Below are 27892 nucleotides of genomic sequence, written 5' to 3'. Positions count from 1 at the left end.
CAAGACAAGACACACATTTGCATGATGTCAGACAAGGGATTATCTTAATTTAAAACCTACTATTTTAATGCACAGTAGTAAGAATGAGGTCAGTGTTTAGAAAGATATAAGAAAATTACTCCATAAGTTAAAAACTGGCCATGTAATCCATCTAAGATGTAATGTCTGATGTGTGGGGCAGTGTTTCACTCTCTTCCACACTGTGAGGGGAATTACATTATAAGAAAGATTCAAAGGGTTCATACTCAGAGCTTTCAGTGTGGTAGTTATGAGGAAAGGTCTGAACTGTAAGAACATACTGCACATGGAAAATGCTTTGGAACATACCATATGCTAGTCTTTAAGTCTCAATAAATTTCAAAATAAATTATATAATCATACAACTATGGTCTCTAACCACAAATTAAGTTAGAAATCAACAGACAGAAATCTGGGAAGTATCTAAAGATTTGGAAATTAAGTAACATACTACTAAAAACTTATGAGTCAAAGAGGACATCACTGGAGAAATTTAAAAATAATTTTATTGAATGAGAATGTAAGCACCACCTTTAAAACTTGGTGGAATGCAACTAATCTAATGCTTAGAGGAAAAGTACATTTAAATGCCTCCATTATAAGAAGAATCTCAAATATGTCACTGAAGCTTCTACATTGAGACTACAAGAAAAGTAAACTAAACCCAAAACAAGCAGAAAAGAAAATGGCAAAAGTTAGAGCATTAAATCAGCAACAAAATCAGGAAATAAACCAGTGTAACCAAGTCAGCAGTAACCAAGTCAGCCTTTGAAAAGACCAGCAAATATTTAATTTGAATAAGAAAAAAATGACATAATACAAATTACAAAAATTAGGAATGATTATATTACTACTAATCCTTTAATAATTAAAGGAATTATGCAAACAAAACTTTATGTCTTTGAGTTTGCCAAAAATAAAGTGGACAGATTTCTTAAAAACACACAAAGTCACTAAACCTGACTCAAAAATAAATGAAAATTTAAATAGGTCAATAATTAGTAAACTGAACTGACAGTTAAAATTATATTCATAAAGCTGTATTTATAAAGCCAGTCCCAGATGCTTTCACTGCTGAATTCCTTCATATATTTGAAGAAAAACATGGCAGCAGTATTTTAGAAATTCTTTCAGGAAACAGGAAGAAGCACTCTTAAGCTTGTTCTGAGGTCATTTAGTTCATCCACATACCAAAGCCAAAGGTATCACAAGGAGAGTAAGATGTGGGAGAATATGGCCCATGGAAGTAAGCTTGAACATCAAAAAAAAATGCCTGCAGATTGGATATGGAAACATTTAAAAAGGGATATACACCATGGCCCAGTGATGAATTTAACATAAAAATAAATAGATGAAACTATCATACTAATGGAAAAATGGGGATAAGACATATGATTTTCTCATTAGAGGCAAAGAAATTTGGCAAAACCAACACTATGTAAAAACCTACAATCATCTATAAATAGTGAGGAATCTCCTCAATCTGATAAAGGATGTCTCTGAAAAACCCACAGCTAAAACACAATGGTGGAAAAGCTTGCAGTCCCGAAGAGTGTTAACAGAACATGGATATCCAGGTCATGAATTTTATTCACTGTAGCACTCGTTCCAGGCACTGTAAGAAGGTGAGTAAAGGGGGTGTGAGGGAGCAGGAGGGAGGCAGAGGGAAAGGAGGAGGGATTAAAGGCATCCATCTTAGAAAGAGCTAAATAAGATGGGCTTCTTCTTAGAGGACCTGGAATAATACTTAAATAATCAAAGGACCCCTCCCCCCCCAACACACACACACACATCTCCTAAAACTGGTCCATCAATTTATCTAGTTTGGAAACTATAAGATCAATGTAAATAATCATTTGCATTTCTAAATTCTAGCAAGGAACAATATAAAAATTAAACTTTAAAAATTCCATTCATAATAGCATGAAAAAAAAAAGTACTTAGGCATGCATGCATCTAACAAAAATGTGTGTAATTTATACATCGAATTCTAAAAAAAATTGCAGAGGAATAAAGATCTAGATAAATTGGGAGGTGGTATTTTTATAAACTGAAAATATATCTATGAAAATATATCTAATGATAATTCTTTCCAATTAAATCGATAACTTCATTGTGAAACTTATCAAAATCTAGAGCGCATTTCGTAGAAATGTATAAAGTGATTTTAAAATTTATATGGAAATGCAAAGGATCTATAATAGCCAAAATAATATTCAAAGATAAAAGCAGGTCAGAGTTCAGATACTACCCAATTTCGAAACTCATGAAGCTATGGTAATGATGTGCGGCACTGGCCTAAGATAGACACAGAAATTGAGAATCCAAAAACAAATCCTTAGAGTTAGTTTATATCAAACTGTCTTTAAAACAAGTCAATGGGAAAAATATTAATTTAAATAAATGATGCTGGCACAAATGGATAGCTCTGGGCCAAAATAAAATAAAATAAGCTCTACCCATACATATACAAAGATTAACCAATAGTGTGACCTCAATGTCCTAACTCAATCTGTCAATTCAGAATAAAATATAGGAGAAAATCTTCATGAAATTGGGCCAGTAAAGAACTTTTGATATTATTATATAAAACCAAAGCAAGATCCATTCAAGAAAAAAATAATTAACAAATTGACTTCATCATAATTAAAAACGTTTGCATTCCGAACGACATCATTAAAAATGAAAAGACAATTCAGGGGAAATATTTACAAGTTACATATCTGAAAAAGAGTTTGTATACATAAATAAGGAACACTTTTATAACAGTAATGAAACCATTTTTTAAAGTTAGGCAGGCTATTTAAAGAATACATGAATTCTCACAAACTCAGGAAAAGTTGCTCAAAATCATTATGTACTAGAGAAATGTCAATGAAACACCACTTGACATGCACTAGAATGTAATAAAAACCAGAAGCAATGCCAAGTGTTGGCAAAGACAGGATGAAACTGGAACCTTGGTATACTGCTGGGGGCACCGTGGAATGGTGGAGTCACTTTAGAAAACAGTGTGACAGTTTCTCAGAAGTCAAACAAGAGCCTTCCATATGATCCAGTAGTTTTGCCCCCAGGAATCTAAGAGCAGTGAAAATGTATGTCCACACAGAGATTCATAGATGGTGTTCATAGCAGACTGGAAATGATGCAAATGTCCATCAGCTGCCACCTGGATTAACAGATGTGCTAGCTCCATGCAAGAGAAAATCCCACCAATAAAAGGAGCAAACTGCTGACACCTGCCACAGCATGGAAGAATCTTAGGAAACAAATCGAATAGCTCATATTTCTTAGTGAAAGAGGCTGATGCAGAAGACCACAAGTTGCTTGAGTCCAATTATATAAAATGGCCAGGAAATGAAAAATTATGGACAGGCAGCAGATTAGTAGTTGTTTAAGGTTAGAAAAGGGGTCAGCTGCACACAGATCTGAAGCAAATATTTGGGATAGTGGAAATGTTTTATAGTGAATTTTGAGTGAGGGTTGCACAAGTAGACAGATTTACTGAAAATCAGCAAATTATACAGTTTCAATTGGTGCATCTTCTGTCATATAAATTGTCCCTCCATAAAACTGTAGAAAAATAATGAAATGTGAAACGATGTTTTTGCTATATTCCTACAAATTCCAGGATTGGATTTCATCAGATCAATGCTTAGGACATGTCCACGTGTGAAATGCTTCCTGAGACTGTAGGAGGGGGTATCTCTCTGCCATTTATAGGGGATGCACCAAACTCTGGCTCTGGAGCCTCTGATCAGTGTCTCCTGATCAAGAGTTAATTCACCAAAGGGACCTACTAGGAGGAGAATAAATGCCAAAGGGAGGCACAAAAGTAGTAATAGGACAAAGGGAGGGAAGAGGGACAAGTAAGCCACCATTTTGAAAGCAATGGGGAGTTCTGCTTGAAGGGAAGCCAAGTCCTTCCATCTGCAGGATAAGATGGAAGCAAATCACCAGTAGCCACTAGGTCAGAAGTGAAAAGAAGTCGGAATGCCCTCCAGGTGCCTGGAATCTCTGCGTGGGTGTGTGAAGATCAGGGTGCATGTACTTCCCATCCTTGGATTCTGGTCCTGCAGTGCAGAGACAGGTGAGTTCAGTTCTTGGGTCATCATCTGTCCTTTGCTCTAACCTGTATTCCTGATTGAAAGCTACACATGGAAAAGCTCTTTCTTTTTCAGCTGTATTAAAAACGAGCCTCCGACTCTGAGGCAAGGCAGAGAGAAAGCATACAATTATGCTTTATCCTTCTTACAGTTGAGCAGGGCTTAACTCTTCTCATCAATGACAGCTAGAGTCAAGTTCAGTGTTCTAACCCATCCGTATCCTTCAGAATAGGAAGAGCCTCAGAGGGTGTCTTTTCAGGGAAGAGCTCATAATACCATTGCTGAGCTGGAAGCGATTGTCTTGTATTCTGACTTCCCCATGTGCTAAGTCTCTCATGTCACTGAACACATCATTTAACTTACCTGAGCTTTAGTTCTGCCATTATGAAGTTATGAATAGCAGTGTATTTTCTTACCCCTTTTGCAAAATCAGAGATCGTATATGAAATTACTGGGTAAATTGCGAAGCTCTCTAGAAATTGAAGTCATATCTTTATGTTCATTTAACTTGGAAAGAAATCATTTATTCTTCTTAGAACACAGTTACTTCTAAACATATAATACAATACCTCAAAGACAACCTCTAAATATAGACTACAGAAATTCCTCAAAAAAAGAAAAGCCAAGTATTTTCTACAGAATGAACACAAATCAAAACTTCTCAATTGTCTCACTGAGCATGGATATTTATTTGTAACCTGATTCTCAACTCAGCAGGATGACAACACTGATCGCTTACATAATGTTCTATCTTAGAACACTATTTGTTTTGATTTTACAAATATTGCAAAAATATTTGCACAGTTTTCTTCTGCACTGCACCCACTTTCCCCATTATTGGCAGTTTACATTAGATGTGGTACATCTGTTATCAAAGAACCAATATTACTACATTATTAACTAAATCTACATTTTATTCAGATTTCCTTAGTTTTTACCTTATTCCTTTTCTGTCTTAAGAACCTATGCAGTCTTGGTTTAGATGACATTGACAATTTTGAGGAATACTGGTCAGGTAACTTATAGAATATTCCTCAATTGTGATTTTTTTCTTTTTTCTTTTCCCTCATAATTAGTCTAAGGTTGTTATTTTAGGGGAGGAAGGCCACAAAGTGACATATGTTTTTCATCATATCATCTCAAGCGAGCATGCTATATACATCGCTTATCATGGCCGGGCATTGTGGCGCAAACCTGTATCCCCAGTTATTCAAGAGACCGAGGCAGGAGGATGGCAAGTTTGAGGCCAGCCTGGGCAACTTGGTGAGACCTGGTTTCAAGATAAAAAATAAGAAGGGCTGGAGAGCACCCCTGGGTTCAAACCCCAGGACCTCAAAACAAAACAAAACACACATGGCTTTTCACCTGCTAACCTGGTTGAAATACTGTTTTCCAACTGTGCTTTCTTCATCATAGACACTTATAGCCCCTTTCCCTGCAGTGCTCTTTGCAAATAAGTCTATGTGCAGCCCCAGCTGAAGGACCGGAGAGTGAGAGGCCACCTTGTAGAGGCTACAAGTAACTACATACTTTATTTGGAATTATTTGGTGTGAGAGATTGATCTCATATCACACATATATGTATTCAACCATTAATACCAGCATGCAATCTGCGTATTATCATATACTTCAGGCTCCAGTCCAATAATCCTTAACTTACTGTTGTCTGTTGTTCCATCCTCACCAGTTTGGAATCTTGAAAGTTGGCTCTTGTGTCCACGTGTGCAGCGTCATTGTGGTGGCATTTGTTTGTTAGCGTCAAGAGCTGCCTTACTTCCCAGCACTACTGTGATGGCTGACAGATCTGACTCCATGAGAATGTTATAGGCCAGACTCTAAGGAAATTAACTAAACAGACTCCATTTTGCTCTGAGACTCCATGTTATGTAGGAAATAAGCTTCTCCCATGGAAACACCCGCCTCTGTGCCCATCATCAGTTAATTGGTGTGACGTGTTTAATAATATACAATGGCAACTCCTATATAGTAAAAATTGCTCTCTTTTGACTTCTATTGCTCTTAATCAATGTACCATGTGAATGGTGATTGTGTGGATGTTAGTACCATTCTTTAGTTTGTACCTAGGTAAGGGTCATTTTGACCCACTTCCCCCTCTGTTGATGATCTCATGATGTTAATGTGTAATTTCAAATCATAGCAACAGACACTTATGATTAATGTAATTTTGGTATAAGAACCCCTACAACCCTGTGGTCGGGGCTGTTCTCCCAATAGCCACTTTTTGGGGCATTGTGTGAGACAGTCAGCCGGCGGCTTAATAAAGACTCTCAGATTTGGACTTCTCAGTGGTGACCGGTCTGTTCTTAAGTTGCGCCCGTAACACTACGAGATGCCCCAGGTTCATCATGAGTGTTTTCTTCCTTAGTCCTGGAGTCAGCCATTTTTCTAGGACTTTGCTTCTTCAAATTGGAGGATGATTTTAAAAGCCAAGTTCCAAGTGCTAGGTGAGCTCCTTGCTGCTCCATGTCCTTTTGTTTAGGTTCTCTGCTGACAAAACAAGGAAACCTGTGTGCATACTTGCCTGTGTATGACTATTTGTCTATGTAACCGTCTACATCTACATTTGGGCTAAATGGAACATGAATTATGATCATGTATGCACCTCTGATCTAGTACCACATGGATCATTCTAGCTGTCACCCTTTGCTTACATCTCCCTTCTCCCCTCAACAGTGAGAAATCTGATTCCCACTATTTGCCAGGCACTTACTCAGTTCAGTTTTGTGCATGTGTAGTTGTTACCCTGTGCACCTCACGGTCCACCACATTATGGAGTAACATATGCACTTAGGTGTACTATGCATGATTCCTTTGGACTTTAGTCTTACAAACTCCACTCATTTATGAAGTTATTTAGATGGGCTTCCCTTTAGATGGGCTTCCTCTACCTACGTCAATAAGGTTGTTTTAGGGGCTGGGGAGATAGCTCAGTCAGTAGAGTGCTTGCCTTATAAGCAGAAGGCCCTGGGTTCGATCCCCAGCACCAAAAAAAAAAAAAAAAAATAAGGTTGTTTTATATATTAGTCGTACATATAACTGTTGTGTCACCTTCTGCATCTATCCTAGGCCCTGTAACCTCCTGATTTTTTTAAGTATGCATATGTTAAGTTACACTCTTCATGTTGTAGAATTCTATGTGTTTTGACAGATTATTCTTAATTTTCTCATGACTATGAAGAAAGACATCCTTAAAAATTAAGGCTCTTCTCGGTGCTCTGTTCTTACACATCTATTGGTCACTATTTTATTGTTCATGACATCACGCCCCCAATATGTGAATGGAGAACATGATGATTCCTGTGGTCAAGAAATGCAATGACCAGGATATTTCTTTTTTTCTTGCTGTAGATCTAAATTATTATGGTTCAGATGTGAGATATACCCGCAAAGGCTCATGTGCAAGAAGATTTAGAGGACAAATGATCGGGTTATGAGAGCCTTAATCCAATCAGTCAATTCATCCCCTGACGGGGCCAACTGAGTGATAACTGTAGGCAGAATGTACGGCTGGAGGAGGTAGGTCACTGGGGCGTGCCTTTGGTTATATATTTTGCATCTGGCAAGTGGAGCTTCTCTCTGCTTCCTGATCATCATGGAGTCCACTCCCCCCCACGACTCTTCTGCCATGATATTCTGCCTCACCTGAGCCCTGAGGAATGGAGCCTACTGTCTGTGGGTTGAGACCTCTGAAACGTGAACCCCAAAAGAAACTTCTCCTCCTCTACAGCTCTTGTCAGGTCTTTTAGTCAAAGAATCAAAAAAGTTGACTAAAACAAAGTATGTAAAATTTATTAATTTAATACAAGAATTGGGTAGTTGGAGAATAGTGAACATTTACCAAATGTCTGGAGAGGAAGGAAAAGGAGCACTGAGAATCAGCACCCTGAAGGACAAAGTGATAAGATTGGTTCAGCTGTCAATCTAACAGCCTTTATACAGGATGCACTACAGGATTTTACTGAGGTTAAACTTAAAAGTGGATGGAACAAACCCAAAGTAAACTTAATTTGCTGAGTTAGGTTCAACTTTGTTTTGGATCCAGGCCTCTCTTATCGGGATTAGTCCCCAGTGAGACTAAGCTTCTACTGTCCCATAGATCAACGTTGCAGAGGAAGCTAAGCGTGTCTGAATTCCAAGTGCAACGCTGCTTACAGGGCGTGGGTGACTAGTATTGTCGTCTGCATCAGAGAACTTGGAGTGTATGCACTTCAGGCTCTGCAGATGGACTAATTTTTAACAATGATTGGGCTTACCTGAAAACAAATGAGGATTTTAAACTACTGGCCTATGAAAACCATTGTTAAAATAAAACATCTGTGCCAAACCCCAGCTCTTCATGTAACTACCACGTGACATTGAAAAGGTAAAAATTCATGGAGAAACACATATTACAAAATATGTACTGAATTAGACCAACCAAAGTAAGCAAGCAACAGTGTAGAAACATACTTTTATATGGAAAAACTGAGTAAACTTTAAGAGAAGATCCTTTGTTTATATACTAGAAGAATTACATTGTTGGAAAAGCTAAATGAATTATGAAAAAGGTAAAGACAACTCTCGGCTCTGAGTAAGAATGGAATGAAAAGGAAAAGGAGAAAAGAAGAGAGCAAAAACTAACAAGACCCCTTTAAAATGTGTTTCCACTGATACAACTTTAAGGGAACACAGTACCTGCCTCCAAACTTGATTTTTCTTCCATGTTAAATTATGTATATTTTGCAATTTAATTTTGCGTTCATAATTTATAATGCTGTTGATAGTTTACTGAGCACTTACTCTGAGCCAGGCATTGTGTTAATCCCTCCCTAGACATTACTTCATTGACTGCTCCCAAGGACTTGTGTGAGGCTGATACAATTACAGCAAGGTGTTCCAGACACAGAAACAAGGCCTAAAACTTTCCACGTTAGTAGTCCACAGACACAATGCTAGAAACTCAGGCCTCCAACCAAAGACTTTACTCTTCAACCTGCTCTTAACTTCCACGTTCACAGAAGCATGCATTGCATCTATTAAGTAATGTCATACCCCAATTTTCCTACCACCATAAGGAGGATACTCTTCCAAAGGATCAGAATGATACCACCAGTCAGTCCTTGGTTCTTCTGAAATCAGAAGCTTCCTGGTAATGTTGGTGGCGAATGCTGTATGGAAGAACAGAGCGCTGAGCACATGCTTCAGGAGACCCGGCCTCATGGGTTGTATTGCACACACACACGTGCGCAGGGGCATGGTTGCCTGCTGACACTGCAGAGGCTTCTTAGCACCAGTGTTTTCTGGTCCTTAAAGATCGAGCTTTTTCCTGACAATCCTCCTAAGCCAGAGGTTTTGTACAAGGGCTTCAGAATGGTGCTCTTCCCTGTAGTGCATTGGTAGTGGTGAACAAAGGAATTGTGTGAAGAAGTAGTTGTAGATTTTACAGCTCCTTCTCTCACATGGAAGCTTTTGGGAAGCCTTAAAATATAAAAAGGATGATATTATATATTTCTGACTCTTTTTATGGGTTATAATTTATAGAAATTTGCATTCTAAACAGTCATCACCTGTAACATTTTTAAAAATGTTTTGTCATGTTAAGACTTCTGATACACAAAATATTTGTACAAGTACACTCTCTTAGTTTGAAGGAATTCAGTGGGAAGGGAAAACACATTTGTCTTATGTTTCTCTGTGACAAAATAACTATGCTTCGATTTATGTTATATTAAATATAGTAAATTAATAGCAGATGTTTGCAATGACCTTTTATAATCCATAGAGGGGCAGAGTTTTAGTGGAATTTGGCATCAAAGAATTGGACTATTTCTTTGACTCTGTTCAATACTGTGAGACCTCCGCACACTCTAATATTCCCCACACATCTGAATCCCCTGACCTTGTTTCACAAATGGTTACATGTGGTGTTAGCCATTCTTCCATCCCGTCTGTGCTCTGCATGGCAAAAGATGGCGATGATGATATCTAAGCATTGCATAATGGCTGCCATGGACCCTGCAAGGGTACCCTACTGACACTTCATTCAGGACACTAAGAGAATACGTTCCCGCGCTAAGCTTATGCAGTCACTTTTGCATACTTCTGCTTTACAAATGCCTTAACATACCTCCAATGGCCTCTCCAACGTGTGTGCTTTCTGTTCCCAATACATCACAGATTACTCTCAGGAAAGAATGTGATTCCACCATCTATGCTTCTGAAAGCTCACGCATGAGTCTGTGCAGGCAGAGGTAGGAGCAATCTGAGGGATTATCCTGGACCCACCTGTAGGCATAGCCTTGATGAAACATGAATACCTCACGTAGCTCTTCTTGGGAAATTCACTTTGGTATTTCTTGGAAATGCTCTTACCCTTGGTCACCTGGCAGTATTATTCTGCATACTTACCAAACATGACCCTCCCCCTCACTGCCATCCTGAGCATATGAAGGAGTATAACTGACATCTCAGATAAAATGCCACCCTGGTACTGAAACAGTAGTCCATTGATGCCCTGGAGCCCATTTTAAGGGTGATGTTCCCTGGGTCAAAGAGATGATCCAGAGATGTCTTGGGAGCAGTATAATCAGATCTTCATTTTAAAAGTGTCAAAACAGTGCCCCTAGTTGAGTCTTACTACTCTTACGGGGCTTATTAAGGAATCATTTCAATATTTAATCTTTTGTTGGGTAGACTGAACACAGATACTTCTTTAGTCATATTAGTAGATATATATTTGATGGTAATAAATTCTGAGGTCTGAAGATATAAAAGAACTTGTTATCTTTGTCGATATAAAAATACACCATATATCTGAACTATTTCAACTGCATAAGATATTATTTCAAATAAGACCTTAAGAACTTTGACTTGATGTAAGCTCTCCAAAATTCTACTCTTATCAAGTCCTTGAATTCCTTTTCTTTATTATACCAAGAAATCTTTGGCATCTCAATTCTATTTAAGGTAGCACAGAGATGCCTTTCAGTTTTAGAAAGTTTCTGTGGCAAACTGTTGGAACCATTTCCAGCGGTTCAGGCTAGTACACAATGAAAACACATATTACTAAGTATTTATATCTACATGATACAACAACTTAATAGAGGTCGTTTAGAGAAATACAGTCAATTTAAAATAAAAGTGGGCAAAAAATGTGCATACCAAAGAAAATTAATGCAAACGGACAACACATGAGAAACTCAACTTCATAATTTAGAAAAACTTATACATAAAAAGATACTGTTTTACCCATTATATTGGTAAATATTTAAATTTTAATAATCTCAAATTACTATCAGTTGAAGGAAATTATACAATTTGTGTTCATTCAGTGGAAAAAAGATAGCCTCTTCAATAAGTGGTGCTGGGAAAACTGGAAATCCAAATGTAGCAAAATTAAACCCCTATCTCTCACCCTGCACAAAACTCAATTCAAAGTGGATCAGAGACGCAGGCATTAAAACAGAGACCCTGTGCCTAACAGAAGAAGAAAAAGGAGGCCCAAATCTACACCATGTTGCTTAGGAACTGACTTCCTTAACAAGACTCCTAAAGTGCAAGAAGTAAAATCAAGAATCAATAAATGGGATGGTATAAACTAAAAAACTTCTTCAAGGCAGAGGAAACAATCAATAACATGAAGAGAGAGCCCATAGAATGGGAGAAAATCTCCACCTCAGATAAAGCATTATTCTCCAGGATATATAAAAAACCCAAAAAACTTAACATCAAAAAACAAAACAATCCAATCAATAAATGAGCAAAGGAACTGAGGAAGAAATATGAATTTTCAGAAATATATGAAAAAATGTTCACTATCTCTAGCAATCAGAGAAATGCAAATTAAAACTACTGAGATTCCATCTCACTCCAGTCAGAATGATAATTATCAAGAATACAAGTAATAATAAATGTTGGTACGGATATGGGGAAAAAGATACAATCATACATTGCTGGTGGGATTACAAAGTGGTGCAACCATTACAGAAAGCAATATGGAGATTCCCCAGAAAACTTGTAATGGAACCACCATTTGACCCACCTATCTCACTCCTTGGCCTATACCCAAAGGACTTAAAATCAGCATACTACAGTGATGCAGCCACATCAATGTTTATAGCAGTTCAATTCACAAAAGCTGAACTGTGGAACCAACCTAGGTGACCTTCAACAGATGAATGGATAAAGAAAATGTGGCATATATATATACAACGGAATATTACTCAGCCATAAAGAAGAATGAAATTATGATATTTGCTGGTAAATGGATGGAACTAGAGAATATCATGCTAAATGAAATAAGCCAATCCCCCAAAACGAAAGGCTGAATATTTTCTCTGATATGTGAATGCTAATTCACAGTAAGGTAAGTAGTGGGGTTGGGGAAGGATTACTTTGTATTAGACAAAGGGGGATGAAGGGAAGGGAGGAGAAATGTGAATAGGATAGATAGCAGGATGAATTGGACATTACTATACTACATGCGTATATGGTTACATGACCAATGTAGTTCTATATTATGTACAACCAGAATAATGAGAAGTTATCCTCCATATATTTATAATATGTCAAAATACAATCCCTCATGTTTAATTGGAACAAATAAAAAATACAAAGTACGTGTAACCCAGCAATTTTATTTTTTATGTATATCAAAGAAAATTTTGCTTGTGTGCATGTGGATAAGAGTGTATATGTGTTCAGTAAAGAATCTTTTGAAAAAATAAAGATATTTTAAAAACTCATCCTTGGGGTTCCTGACTTACGTATAACCACTACTGACACGCAGCCACACATATAATGAGATTGTGGTGGTTGGGGTTCCTCAAAATGTAGTAGGCACCGTGCTCCTCTGCATGTGCCGGCTCAGCCACACTGCAGTGTGAGTTTGAGCTCCAGCAGGGAGACCCCATCAGGAGGAGGGAATCTGGCTTCGGCATATTTGAGCAGAAATAGGAAAGAGCCTCCTACAATGATGTGGATCCAGGGTAGGAGTTCTGGGTTCGTCAAGACTTGCATGTGTACCCTGGAAAGGCACAAAGGGCTGTCCCAGGTCCTCATAGCTGCAGAACGGTGTCAAGCATCTGCTCCCTGCCCAGAGGGCGAAGAAGCCTCCTTGCTCAGGGCCGGCTCAGTGATATTGGTCTCTATGTCAGTCCCTTTTCAAATAGCTGGGACCACGCGTGTCAGAAACCATCCCAGTGCCCAAAACAGATTGGCTTTTGTTTTTTGGTTTGGTTCTTCCTAATGAAATCGACACTGGGTTGTGCAGGGTAAACTTGATACTGTTGGTGGCAAAGTGGGGACTGGAAAGAGAACTGGTTTCAAAGGAAAGGCAGTGCTTAAAAAGTTGGCTTCGACCCTTGATTTTAAACTTATAATACTATTGATCTCTTTTTATCCCCCTTTAACACTGATTGAGATATTTTGAGCTACTTTACTATGAATCGCTTCAATCTGAAATCATGTCATATTTGGGTATTTAGAGTCCATTTCATCTTATTCCAAAAGTATATACATTGCACATGTATTTGAAGTAATTTAGGAAATGCTGACTTTTTCCATGTCATTTTGTGATATTGATTCTATTTTTGAATGTTAACTTTTAATATTCCCCCGTCTCTCTTAGGCCTGTGTTGCTGAGTTCACTGTTGACTTCCTCCATTTCTGTAGCTTCCTGGTTCACCATGTCTACGTTGTTGTTATTCTTTCCTCCTCTCCTGGGCCCTGTGTGTTTCCGCCCTTTCTTCCTGACCACTTCTTTAACTTCCTCACTCAAATTTCAAGCCAGCGCATGATTCAGCAGTCAGATCATACACATGCTCTATTATCCTGCTATTAACATTATGTTATGAACGATACGCTTGACAACAGAAAGTGTCTTTAGGTGAAGCCACACGCTTTACATAGCGATGTCACGAATATAATGGACAATATCAAACTGCATATCGTTCAGCACAAGGCCTGAGGCCTTACCTTGAACATAATTTTTTTCTATAAAAGCATCTATAAAAGCATTCTTGATAACTTATGGTAAATAAAACCATAGAAAAAATATCTAGTCTTTATTCTAAGTTAGAAAAACAGTAAAGTTTATGTATTGATCTGAAGCTTCACAGGAACAAGACAGACCTTTCCATGGAGCAGAAGCCGCCCCAGGGAAATTTTCTTCGTACTTTTGCACAGAATTTTTCTTTTTAATTCTGAACACTGTTGTGACATCAACAGTCTGATAATTTAATCCATCCATTCATTTTTAAATTAATTTAAATCTTAAATTAATTCCTAAGAATTTCTTATTTATGTAATTATTTCTCTATTACATGCTCCTAAACTTGCATGTATAGGCAAACACACAGCATCAGTTCTCTATAACCAGTTCTAGATAAGTATTATACAGCCATAACTACCTTTGTGTTATATCAAGGAATCATTTAAAATTTAACATAGTAGGATTCATGTTCATATTAGATCCACAATACTGTTATAATACATGTAGGAAACTGACAGGTAGTTTGTTTTGATTTTAAAAGTATAACACATCCTTATTAGAATTGATCCTCTAAAAATCCTAAGACTATTTCATACATAAGAGATAAAACAGTTTTTCCACGTGAAGCGACTTAAATCATGAAAAGGACATCAGTGCGTAACATTTAAAGCATACTTGGAGAATTTTAGAAATACGGTGGACGCTTGTGGGATGCAGTGCGTGTGTATCTACAAATCTACATTCGTGGTGCTCTGCAGAGCCGCGCAGGGGGCACCTCTCACCAGAACTGTGGGGGAGCCCCAGGGGTTTGAGAGAGCTGCATTCCTGCAGGCAGCCCACCTTCCTGTCTCCATTTTCTAAATTTGATGCAGGTTTGCCCAACTGATGCATGGAAGCCTGATTCAAAAGCAAGTGTCGTCACATATATGGACAGCCTGCTCGGATCAGATAAACAGCACAGAGTATTTGGAAGCACATATCATTTATCTAGAGATTTTTTTATATACACAAATGTTCACTGAAGTGATAGGTGAAAATGGATCATTCTATTCTTTTCTTTAAATTTAAAAGCATTTATTTAAATGCTTTTGAATAGGTAGAAACCACTTTTCTCATTAGAGAAATGTTCGAATGTATCCCCTTTCTATCATGTGTTCATTTAACATGAATGAATTCTAACATGGTTACTATTAAGTGCTCATTATGTGGTTAAGAAGTCCGTCAAGGTTTTCCACTAAGGGTAACATACATTAAAGTGCATTGATCTTAGAGGTACCACAAGATCAGGACAGAAAACCTCTCTAGCACCTGAGAGTTCATCCATCCCATCCCAGGTGAGACCTACCCATGACCTGACCCCTGAACCCCCCAGCAGAGGTAACCATTCTAACCCTACCACTGTCTTCAAGCCTCTTCATCTGTTCTAGAAAGCATCAAGCATATGTGCCAAATCTGCTTTTGTGCCTGATGTTCTCATAATGCAACTGTGAGTTTCATCTAATGGCTGCTTGCCTAACCCATTCTTTGTTAATGTTCTATGTATACCATAATATATTCTATTTTTTTGCATATTTGAAAGTGTGAAATTAGAACTGCTATAAAAAGTCTAAGTATCAACTAATATTTTAATTACACCAAGAGTAAATAGTGCTTACTATTTACAATGTAATACAACTAAAATTTAGTATAACTACTTTTATTCTTAAATTTGATAAATAAATTTTATATTTCTTTTAAAATTCTGAGTTTTTATGTATAACCTAATGGTGACTGACAGTTGCTAGTCTTCCATATGACTATAGAAACAGTGTGTGTTTTTGTTTTTGTGTGTGCAGTCTTGGAAGGAAAAGCCTAGTAGTATTAGTCACCTTTGTATTCCTATGATACATCTACCTGAGATAGCCAACTTAGGAAGAAGAAAGGCTCCTCCTGGCTCAGGGTTTCAGACATTGCAGTCCATGACCAAGTGGACTAATCGCTTTCAGACTGGTGGCAAGGCAGTGTGTTACTGAAGAAGCATGTGGTGGAATAAAACCTCATGGCTGGGAAATGGAAGAGTGAGGGGAAGAATCGAGGTCCCAGGATCCGCTATGAGGGCACACGCCCAGTGACCTAAAGCCTTCCCACTAGGCCCCACATCTGAGTTTCTTCTACCCCCCAATAGCTCCAACCTGGGGGTCCAAGCCTTTAACACCTGGACCTTTGGGTGACAATCAAGATCCGAACTGCCGCACTGACTAAAATGAAGTCAGCTAGCTATATAACTTATTCCATAGTCGGGGTATTAAGCATATGGAAGGCATTATGTGTGGGTTTAACAGTCTTCGCTGGCCCTGTTCTGCTCAGTGGTGAAATTCTGACTGTGACTCTAACCTAAACTCTGTAGCACATCTAAACTAGCACGTCACTAACACACCTTTTTTTCTTGTGCACTCCTGATTATTTTATTCTATTATTCTGCTACATATTTTCACATGACATTAGCATATTAAGTAGGCAATGTTATAGGGAGAGAATAAATTCATGAACTCATACACAAAAATCTTGCTATTTCATTATGCTTTGTCTAGAACCTCTGAAATTGTTTTGTTTCCTTAGTAATTATGATGAAACCAGTGGTCAAAATTTTATGGAGAGAAGGCAGCATTTTCTTCAACTAATTATGAATACTTTCTTAATTTGCATTCATTACTAATAATTACTATTTCATTTCACTGATCTACCACAGATGCAGTAGACATTATTTTAGGGTGTCAGAAACTTCTTTTGAATAAAATTTTAAAAATTGAAATTCTTCCTTTTTAAACAAAGTTAACATTTATTTAAAAACACGACTGTTTACTAAGGATCAGCTCTTAAGAACCACTTGCTCAAGAAGTTAGTGACATTAATATGAATATATTAAAGTCTGTGCTTTCAAGGAGCTCACACCTCATATTTTGGTTTGATTTTAGCACACGGATTATTGCTGAGAAAGTTACAAATGCATATTTTATGGATGACCCTTTGAATCTAGAAAAAATACAAAATAACACTTGTAGGTATGCTTGCCTTTTCAGTGCCTGCCAAAGTGCTTTTATATGGTAAGAAAATAAAACATACAGTAACACTATGAAATCATATTTTTCTTTTTACATCTTTTGTACTTTTGTTAGTTTTAACAGATTCATTACATTCTCAAATAGACTAAAGAGTATATATTTTAATAAAAGAATATCTATTTTAATAGAAAGGTAATGAATCTCTTCACTAAGAAAGGTTTTTAATTAATATTACTACTTAATGTAATTAATGTCACTGTAAAATCTAATTAAGTTATTAGATAATAAGATGAACCTGATTTATAGTAGATTCTCAATAGTCACATTATTAAATAAATACTAGCTATTTTTAAAAAGGGAACATTTCAGTTTTTTAAAGTTTTATTCAAAAATATATTTTCATGATTGATTTGAGTCCCTTGTTGGGTCATGTATGCAAATGAAGAAAGTATGTATACATAACCAATTATAGTAAGCACTGTGGAGAAAAAATTCTGCCTCTGTCCATTCACTTTGTACCATTCTTTTCATAACATAGTAATCACCTAACAATGCTTTTTATATTTAGGTTTGCCCCCAAATCAAAATGTAAAGATATGATCAGTGTCATAATGACTTTGTGCCAGTGTGGTGGTGCACACCTGTAATCCCAGTGACTCTGGAAGCTGAGGCAGGACGATTCCAAGTTTAAAGCTAGCCTCAGCAACTTAGAGAGGACCTAAGCAATTCAGCAAGATCCTGTCTCAAAATAAAATGTATAAAGGGCTAAATATGTAACTCAGTGATTAAACACCCCTGGGTTCAATCCTCAGTACCTAAGAAAACAAAGCAAAACAAAACAAAAAGACTGACCTGGTGAACAGAAAAGTTTTTCATCTGGCCTTCAACCAAACTCTACTGCAACTATTTGTCACTACTATCAGAAGGGTACTGGAGTGCCCAGGACACAATGTAGGTGTCATTAGTCACACTCTTAAATTATACCAGACCTTTCTTTAAATGTCTTTTCTATAGGATTATAGCAGTCAACATTAAGCTAAAGTGGACATTATGAGATGGACAAAATGATTTCATAATTTACTGCTGAGAATTTTCCAAATATGAAGACCATATTGTTAATGAAGCCTGGTAAACACAGCTACTATTCAGCATCTACTGTACGTCGGGCACTTTGGTATTTTACAAACATTATGTAATCCACACAAGCATTCCAAGAGGCACCTTGAAATTAGGTTTGGTTTCAGATCACAGATTTGCCACTTGACCTTCCTTTGTGATCAGGAGCCCCCTGTAAGTATTCATTTTCTCATCTGTTCAAATAGAGCCAATACGGTTTCCCCACATCGATTAACCATACAGTACAATAGTTGACAGGTTTTATGTTATTTGCACTCATAAAGACTAGGAAGCAGCAGAGATTGGTCTTTCTCTACAGCTTGTCTATGTACTAGTTTTAAGCACTTTTTATCTTTTCCTCTTCATTTTATATTATCCACGGTCACTACCTCGTCACAGGGTAGACAAGACGTATTTCTTTTCAGTTTTAATAGTGTCTCCGCTACTCCCTGTCTGTGAAAGCTCTCCCGCTGCATGTCTGTGCGTGTCCTTTGTGTTCATGGAAACCTCTCTGCGCGGTTGGAAGCACTTTCTGTGGCATTTTACAGAAAGGTGCAGTAGGAGACTGTAACTGGTGTGTGAACACTTGGTGCTCACAGGGTGCTGGGTCCTCTAGAGTCCACACTCCTGCTCTCACACTGGCCCTTTTCTTTGTCACTCTTATTACTCATGGTGAATGAAATACAGATCTTTACAGGTTTTTCAGAGATCAATTTCAGTTTTTATCAACTTGGCCAATTTAGTTATTTTTCCTCCTTTTCTCTCTGACACATGCTTATGTATGGTACTGAACCGTCTTCTGAGAGAACTGCAAAATTACAGCTCTCAGAGAGGAACGCACTTGTGCCCAGAGATGGAGGTATGCCGTTTCAAATTACATATTCCTCATGAAGAAACTCAGTTGCCAAAATGATTTCTAAGCTTTTAAATACTTTTCTAAATTACCAATTCTGTCCCATAATTTAGAATTTGAAACTCTGCAAGAATAGGATTCCGATCTATATTCTCAGAGAACTGGCTATAACTTAGTACTACTTATATAGAGTGAATACTATGCTTACTAGCCATAATATTTCCTATGGTTAATAAAACATCTCTTGTGTTAATAAAATCACATTCCATATGATCTTGATGTAGAGTCTTCTAAATACCTTCTGCCAATTACATCTAAAACTAAACATGAAATAACAAAATATTCCAACCTAATTAAATTAATCATAAAGTAATAGAAATTAAAAACAGTTAATAGATGAGTCATTCATTGAACACATTATCTTTATGATAGCTGACCTGTCTGTATTAAACTATTTAGTGACTTTATTTTAGAATTCCTTATTATTCCTAATTTATCCTACAAAATTCCATCATAAAACAAAATCTATTAACTAGCAGAAATTGATTCAAGAAACACTGTGAGTTGCCTTTCTAATAAAGCTAAGTTATGCAAGCCAGTAGATTTTTGGTGAATAGAATGAGCTCCAACATCTTATTAGACTTGTAAATGTAAATTTTAAATGGAAACATTCTTTTGAATATGAGAGTGGTTTATTGCCTTATCCTGGCACAAAGTAACATAATAAACTGCTAGAATTTTAATTTAAAGCAAAGTTTAAAGGCTATTGTGGTTTGCCAAAATTATCCTTCATAAAAATTTCTTGAATGTTTATTTGTCAACAACTTATGTAATTAGCTCAAATTAATCTGAAACCAAAATTGAACCCAACACTCTCAAATGCTTTTGGGAAGCAAGAAACGTTTTTTTTTTTGTTTTTTTTTTTTGTTGTTGTTGTTGTTGTTATGCTTTAATGGCCATGACAATAAAGTAAAGGAATCTGAATTAAGTAAGAGGAGTGGGGAGGTAATGAGGAGAAGGCGAGTCGGTTTTCGTAGTGAGAACTACTGCTGCCCACAAATTTAAATAGGCTTTACTTTATGGTAGGTTTTCAAAACCTCACACTGGAGTCAAATTAGTAGTGCTTCTTTGTTTTCAATATTTTATCACTGATAATTATTTGATATTTGGGGAAATACTGGAAACTTGGAAATTTTGTCCTAGTAAAACAATTGTGTTAGAAAACACAGTTTATAGGAACATTGACGTCATGCCTTTTATAAATTTGCCAGAGATTCAGTCAAGAAAGGTTGAATAAGTCAAATACCTTCTTTTCAAAGCACAAGGTAAAATTAATATGTTTCTTTTTTTTTCTAAAACTCAGCCCTTTGGAAGCCCAGACTCTCTCGTGTGTGCAAGTATGTGTGATGGACCACGGGTGTGAGTGCATCACATGTGGAAGCTGGGTGAGGTTCCGGAGGCCTGCAAAGACATCCATGCAGCGCTGTGTGTGTGGCACAGTCCGGAAAGCAGTGACAGGCACAGCGAGCTACAGTGCAGGCCAGAATATGAAACAGCGTGCCCTGTTGACAGTTCAGGGGACAGAGGAAGAATCAGATCCAAGTAGTACTTCATGCCTGTTAGCAACACAGAGAACACAGGGAAGAAAAATGTGTGCTTTGCTCTTCTTTGTCTATCAATCAGTTAGAAGAAATCAGTTAATCAACCAGTGGTTGTCTTTCCATTTCATTTACTGAAACAACCAAAATCTGACTGCAAAAGTCAGCTGTATTTATTGGGAAAGAAACTACTGTTGGATTTGAGATGTCACTGTCAGAAGTCAGCCATGGAGCTGGACCAGTCTCACCTTTGTTGTCCATGAAAATGAGGACAAAACATACTGTCTCTAGTAGAGCCTTCATACATATGTGGTTAAATGTCTTCCAGGTCAAAGAAATCTAAGACATATTTCTAGCAATAACAATCATGATCATTAATGGTCTGATGTTACAATAGATTTTTGTGAGGCCATTAGTTTAATAACAGCCTTTTAGGGTAAAGCATGCATCCAGACTTCAGATCATTTCAGTTTTGTAAATGTCACTTGTATTTTATTGTCATGATTGTTTAGCATGTCATTTACACTGTGGCTGCAAATACAGAGTGAAACGAAACAGCAAAACAGAAACCCACAACACTGAAAACTAGTGAATGTCTTTCTCATTATTAAGAATGTACTGCTATATTCTCATGAAGTTATTGGATTGCATGATAAGGCCAAATTTAAATCAACAAGATTTAGTGGAAAAGACGACAGTGTAAGTTTTATCTGATAGAGTGTATTAAACATACTCATGAAGACCACAACTGTGAATTCCTTATATGTGCTCTAATGGTTTACAATGAGGACACATAAAATTTATTTTCCCTTTTACATATGAACATTCGAGGTCTGGATCTTTTAACTTGTGGCAGAATCGCCTTTCTTGTGAAGTAAGTGCTTGAACTAGAGATGGTTCCAGAACACACAGCAGATGACGGCAAACCCTCTCTGGCCCAGCCACCTCTGGGGTCCTCCAGCCCTCTGCTCACCAGTACAGTGGCAGCTTAGGACCCTGCTGCTTTCTTGAGCATCAGTTCAAAAATATGACCTGAAAAATAACATTCATCCCTTCCTTTGTCACCTATCCAAATGATTTGGCATGGCCGAGCAATCTATTGGCACACACAAGCAAAGCCTTTCAGGCAAGCCACCTGCAGCCACAAGATCTTTGTTCTTCTTTGGCATAGGCTCTAAAATTCTGGAATACTTAAAATTTTATGAAGTGCAGGGAAAGAAGTAAGAATGACTATGTGATAGTGTCTAGGATTTTTCCTAGGTTATCATTCTTAGGAATTTTGCACAGATGTCTTTAAATTATTTTTTGGACCTTACCCTCAAGAAGGATCAGATATTGTATATTTTGCATACAACCTCTGCTTTCGTTAATTGAAAATATGTGAGGATGCCTTGGTCAAGGTGTGTTTGGGGCTATTACGTTTTAAATTATATACACTGGTAAAAACATGCCCTCGCTGTTTATAAGCCCAGGATTCAAACTGCCCACCCTCAGGGCGCTCTGGAAGAACTGAAAGAACGCCTAGGTCGCAGGAATGGCTCCTACGTACTGCTAGACTCTGCCCTGGCTTTCCTGACCTTCGCGTATTATAGTCCCTCTTGATGCATCAAACATTCGCAGAAGGCTTGAAGCAGTAAAGTCTTGGCAAAACCCAGGAAACTTGCAAGTTATCCTCGTTAGTGGCGTGCAGGCTCTGTCTCCTCTGCCCATTCCGCCCCCAACTTCATTTTACAATTTCCAGGATTCATGAGGTCACACGTTTTCCCCTGAGTTAATGATGAACTGCAGATTACCTCTTGAAATCAGCGACAGAGTGGGAGGAGGGAAATCAGAAGTGCACATGTTCAAAGGGAGGAAGGTCTGGGCTTTGCTCAGCGTGAAGGTCAGGGGTGCTCTGAACCGAGTTCCACGGGGGCGAGTCAGGTAGGCGGCGCGGGGAGGCAGAGCCCATGCCAGGCTGAAGGCGAAGTCCGCAAAGGCCCGGACGCTTGCCTGTGCCTTTGTGTTGTCACTTGAGCTTGGCCCCTTGTTTTGGATGAGTGGCTGCCAGAAACACCAAATAATTGATATTTTCCAGCCCCCACCCCGTCCGCTCTGCGTGTCCCTTACAGGTCATGCTGAAACCAACAGGATCCCTTGCAAACCCCTTTCCCACTCGGCCTGAGGATGCGGAATGTGCTTTTCCTTCGCTTCTTTGCCATGGGAATTAATTACCTGCAGTTTTCAGCCCAGTGTGAAAGTCTTATCTGCTTTCTTTGGCAGTAAAATATTACTGCACAGCTTTAAACTAGTTTTGAAGTTTTATTGTCTTTTTCCCCCTAGGTTTTAATTATGGATGTTTAAAATATTTCATATCAGTAGGTAATCTCATAGCTATTATGGAAAAAAAAAAAAAAAACAATGAAAGTAATCACTGAATTAAAATATGAAAGTAAAACTTTATACACCAGGCTGGGCAGGGTTTTAACGACCCTTTCGCCCCCCCCCCCCTTTTTTTTTACTGGGTGTTACAGAATTTTAGTGAATTGTGTAAAGAAGAATCAATATTATTTACTAATAGGCAAAAAAGTAGGTTATTTTCCCAAACTATGTCTCTATTACATTTAATCAGATCCAGATGATAATACTATTATTTATGATGGCTCCCAACCCCAAAACATAATATGAGAAGGGTAAGAAATAATGATTCCAAACTTACAGTTTCACCGGGCGGAATGTGTTCTTGGTTTCAAAGGGAAATTAAAGTTGTGATATAGTTTGAAAGAGAGTGAGGAAGACAAACAGCCATTTTGTGTCTAGATTTCTTCACTACTTCAGTATGTGATGGTTTAAGTCGCCTAGTGATTTTTTTTCCTGAACTTGAAGTACATAAACAAATTAAAGTAAAAAAAACTTTAAAACTGATATAGTATGCTTCTAGATAAACTGCTTCTAGATAAACTGCATATCCAAGTGCACTGATTTGTCAAAACTCTCATTTTTTTAGTTTATGAAAAAGGCAGCAACAAAAGTCAAAATGTATAAATCTGCTATTTGTCCTGCAAAATTTTAAATATTTTGACTTGCTCTTTCCGCTTCTTGCTCCCATTTCTGTGGCCTGCTGACCCCAGCTCAGCTGTGCCTCAGTGGCTTGAGGGGAGGTTTGCAAAGGCGGAGGGCCTACTTCCGCTTCTTGCTGTAGCAGCCCATACGTTGCCCACATTCGGTCTGAGCCGAAAACAAGGTGAAACAGTTTTCTCTGAAAACTGTGGCGAAATGAAATGCACTTGAACATATTTCTGTGGGACCAGTTAGGAAATAAATGAATGTCTGACTTCGAGAGATAATTTTAAAGATTGCCATACCTTTTTAGATGGTAAGAGTCTGCATGGTTCTTGCTTTCTTTGGAATTGTCTTCTTGGATGAGCCAAGTGGGTGGTTGCCTCGCTCATGCCCAGGGAAGAGCGCATGCGTGTAGAGGCCACCAGCGCACCGGAGCTGATGGACAGGAGATCTCACCATCTCCATCTCTAAAACACCAACATAGTATTGCTTTCTTGATTTCGATTACCCTCAAAATCTGTAATTTAAAACTTAATCAAGAGATCTAATTAGCACGTTTAGAAGTTAATAGAAACAGAACTTGCCTGAAATCAGCAGGTATCCATTTATATTATCAGTTTCAAACCTCAAGACTTTTCCTGACTTTCTTTAATGTCCATTATTAGCAATTCGAAGAAGATTAACTTTTGCTGCTTCTACGCTCGTATTTAATTTTGTTTTCAATCCTTAAAATTATAGCTAAGTATTTTGATTTAAGGATATTTTAAGTTATTATATAATTACACAAGATGTGCTTTTCTTACAAATGGAGAGAAAAGAGTAAATAGATCTTGAGTCTTCAAAGGGAAAATTGAAATAAAATAATTTCAAGGTAATTAATCCTGCATCCTATTAATAATTTTCAAGCATGTATGTCTTCTCTTTGTCATGAGTATTTCTTTCACAGCCTCAAGTGGGAAAAGACCTCTGGAGTCTTAAACCCATAGTGTTATTTGTAGTACAAATAAAGTCTGTTGTAGAATATACTAATTAGTTTTACTATCTACATAAAATAGCATACAAAGATTGTTATTTGGATTAAGAAATAAACTATAATAAGCAACATTTTTTGTTTATTATACAAAAACCAACCAATAATCTATTTATACCAAAACATGCTATGTAATAAAAATCATACATCTGAGGAAAAACAACAAAATAATCTACTTTATTTTCACTTTGTTGTGTTTTGATTTTCTTTAATGAATTTGATCAGAAACATATCTGGATATAGAGATATGTTTAATAGCAGATGGTGATAAATTATAAACATCTAGAATAACATTAGGAAAATATTGGTGTAGAAAGACACATAGCTTCTAATGTAGTGAATTTATAATTCCTATATCTTGATTTTCTGTGGCACTATGAATCAACATGTACTTTTTACATTTTACTTTAGCAGCTAGGATGCATCATTTGTAAAATGTATTTAAATGGCTTTTATTTAGTTTGGACTATTGTTCTTTTTTTCTTTTTTTACCTTTTTTTAATAAAAATCTTTTTTTTTTAATTTTTACAGACTGGATTTTGATTCATTGTACACAAATGGGGTACAACTTTTCATTTGTATGGTTGTGCACATTATAGATTCACATCATTCATGTAATTATACATATATATATATAGGGTTAACTGTCTGTTTCATTCTACTGTCTTTCCATCCCCCACCCCCTCCCACCCCATTTTCCTCTACACCATCCAAAGTTCTTTCATTCTTCTCTTCCCCCCCACTACCCCCCTCCCCCACCCGTTATATATTGTCATGCACTTTTCAGAGAAAACAGTTGACCTTTGGTTTTTTGGGCTTGGCCTATTTCGTTTAGCATGATATTTTCCAACTTCATCCATTTACCAGCAAATGCCATAATTTTATTCTTCTTTATGGCTGAGTAATATTCCATTGTGTATATATACCACAGTTTCTTTATCCATTTGTCAATAGAAGGGAATCTAGGTTGGTTCCATAATCTTGTTATTGTGAATTGGGCTGCTATGAACATTGATGTGGCTCCATCACTGTATGCTGATTTTAAGTCCTTTGAGTAGTGGGATAGTGGGTCAAATGGTGGGTCCATTCCAAGCTTTCTGAGGAGCCTCCATTCTGCTTTCCACAGTGGCTGCGCCAATTTGCAACTCCATCAGCAATGTATGAGCGTGCCTTTTTCCCCACATCCACACCAACACTTACTATTGCTTGTGTTCTTGATAATAGCCACTCTAATTAGAGTTAGATGAAATCTTAGGGTGGTTTTAATTTGCATTTCTCTAATTACTAGGGATGATGAGCACTTTTTCATATATTCTTGATCACCAGTACATCATCTTCTGTGAAGTGTCTGCCCAGTTCCTTAGCCCATTTATTGATTGGGTTCTTTGTATTTTGGGTGTTAAGTTTTTAAAGTTCTTTATAAACTTTGGAGATGGGTGCCCTGTCTGAAGTGTGTGTGGAAAAGATTTTCTCCCACTCTGTAGGCTCTCTTTTCACATTATTAATTGTTTCCTGTGCTGAGAAAAACTTTTTAGTTTGAATCTATCCCATTTATTGATTCTTGCTTTTATTTCTTGTGCTATGGGCGTCTTACTAAGGAAGTTTGGTCCTAAGCCAATGTGATGGAGATTCTGGCCTACTTTTTCTTCTGTTTGGTGAAGGATTTCAGGTCTAACTCCTAGATCCTTTATCCTTTAAAGCGTGACATGTTATAATTCATCAGCAATGATATATCAGTGAAAAGTCAAGTAAGAGGTAGAACTCAAATGGGTTATTTTTTTAATATACAATATTCAAAGAGATTACAATGGGGGAACTTTATAAACAAACAAAAAGCTGAAATCCACTGCAGCCCAAGCAGGATGGTTGAAGCCAGTTCCCACCTTAACACTCTGCAGACAAACAGCGTAACACCAATTAGAAGAGAATGTCCAGGAAACAGCTGGGGAAACTGACAGGCTATCCAGTTTCTGCTCAGCCCACTCCTTAAAAAGCACACACCAGTTGGAATAAGAAAAAATGCCATATCTCAGCTGTAAAAATGACATTGGGAATATTATGGAATAATTTCTTCGAAGTACTGACAGACAATAACTTTAAATGTAAAATTTTGATCAAAAATGTATCTTTCGAGATCCAAGATGGCGGACTAGAGGGTGACTGCATCTCCCATTGCTCCAGAACTCAGGATTCAAGAAGAGGAGGTATTGAGAGACTCGGGTCAACATAGAGCCGTGTGGTGAGTCTCTCCCACCGGGTGAAACTTGACCCGGGTGGCAGGCCCGGACAGGGGCAGCTTCTGGGACCAGGGCAGCAAGAGTCTTCCCCAAGCACCCCTGCTCCCTCCCACGGCAGGCCCGGTCCACAGCCAGGTTCTCAGAGCAGGCCTTCCCAGCGAGAGCTTTTACCCACAGAGCCAACCTCAAACCCTGAACCCAGTGGCAGGCCCCAGCTCGCAGGCAGCTTCTGGGACCAAGACAAGTCAGGGAGAAGCTTTCCCCAAGCAGACTGGCTCCCTCAGGCAGGGACAGACCAGCTTGTAGGAGCAGGACCACCCAGTGAGAGGATTTCCACACAGAACCAGCCCAAGACCTGGACCCAGTAGCGGGCTAATGACAGCTTACTTTGGAAGCACTGCATTATCAAGTTCCTCCGAGACTTCAGGCTACTGAAGGCTGGGAGGTGATATACTAGAAATCTACAGGGACACTATAAGCCAATAGAGGAAATCTACAATACTACGGAGTCCCATTGACATCTGAGAAAACAAGGGAAGAAAATGTCCCAAACAAACCTAGATACTATATCAATAAAACCAAATGATAGCACAGCAGAAGAAATGTCAGAAAGGGAGTTCAGAATGTGCATAATTAAAACAATCAGGGAAGCAAAGGAGGTGAAAGAGCAAATGCAGGCATTGAAGGAAGAGATGAAAGAGCAAATGCAGGCATTAAATGATCACAACAATCAACAGTCAAAATCAACTGTCAACAATCAACAATCAAAAGAGCAAATACAGGAAGCAAAAGATCATTTCAATAAAGAGTTAGAGATATTGAAAAAAAAAAAAACAGAAATCCTTGAAATGAAGGAAACA

Source organism: Sciurus vulgaris (genome assembly GCF_902686455.1).
Source record: "Sciurus vulgaris genome assembly, chromosome: 9".
Lineage (NCBI taxonomy): Eukaryota > Metazoa > Chordata > Mammalia > Rodentia > Sciuridae > Sciurus > Sciurus vulgaris.
Note: the sequence above shows the minus strand (reverse complement) of the source record.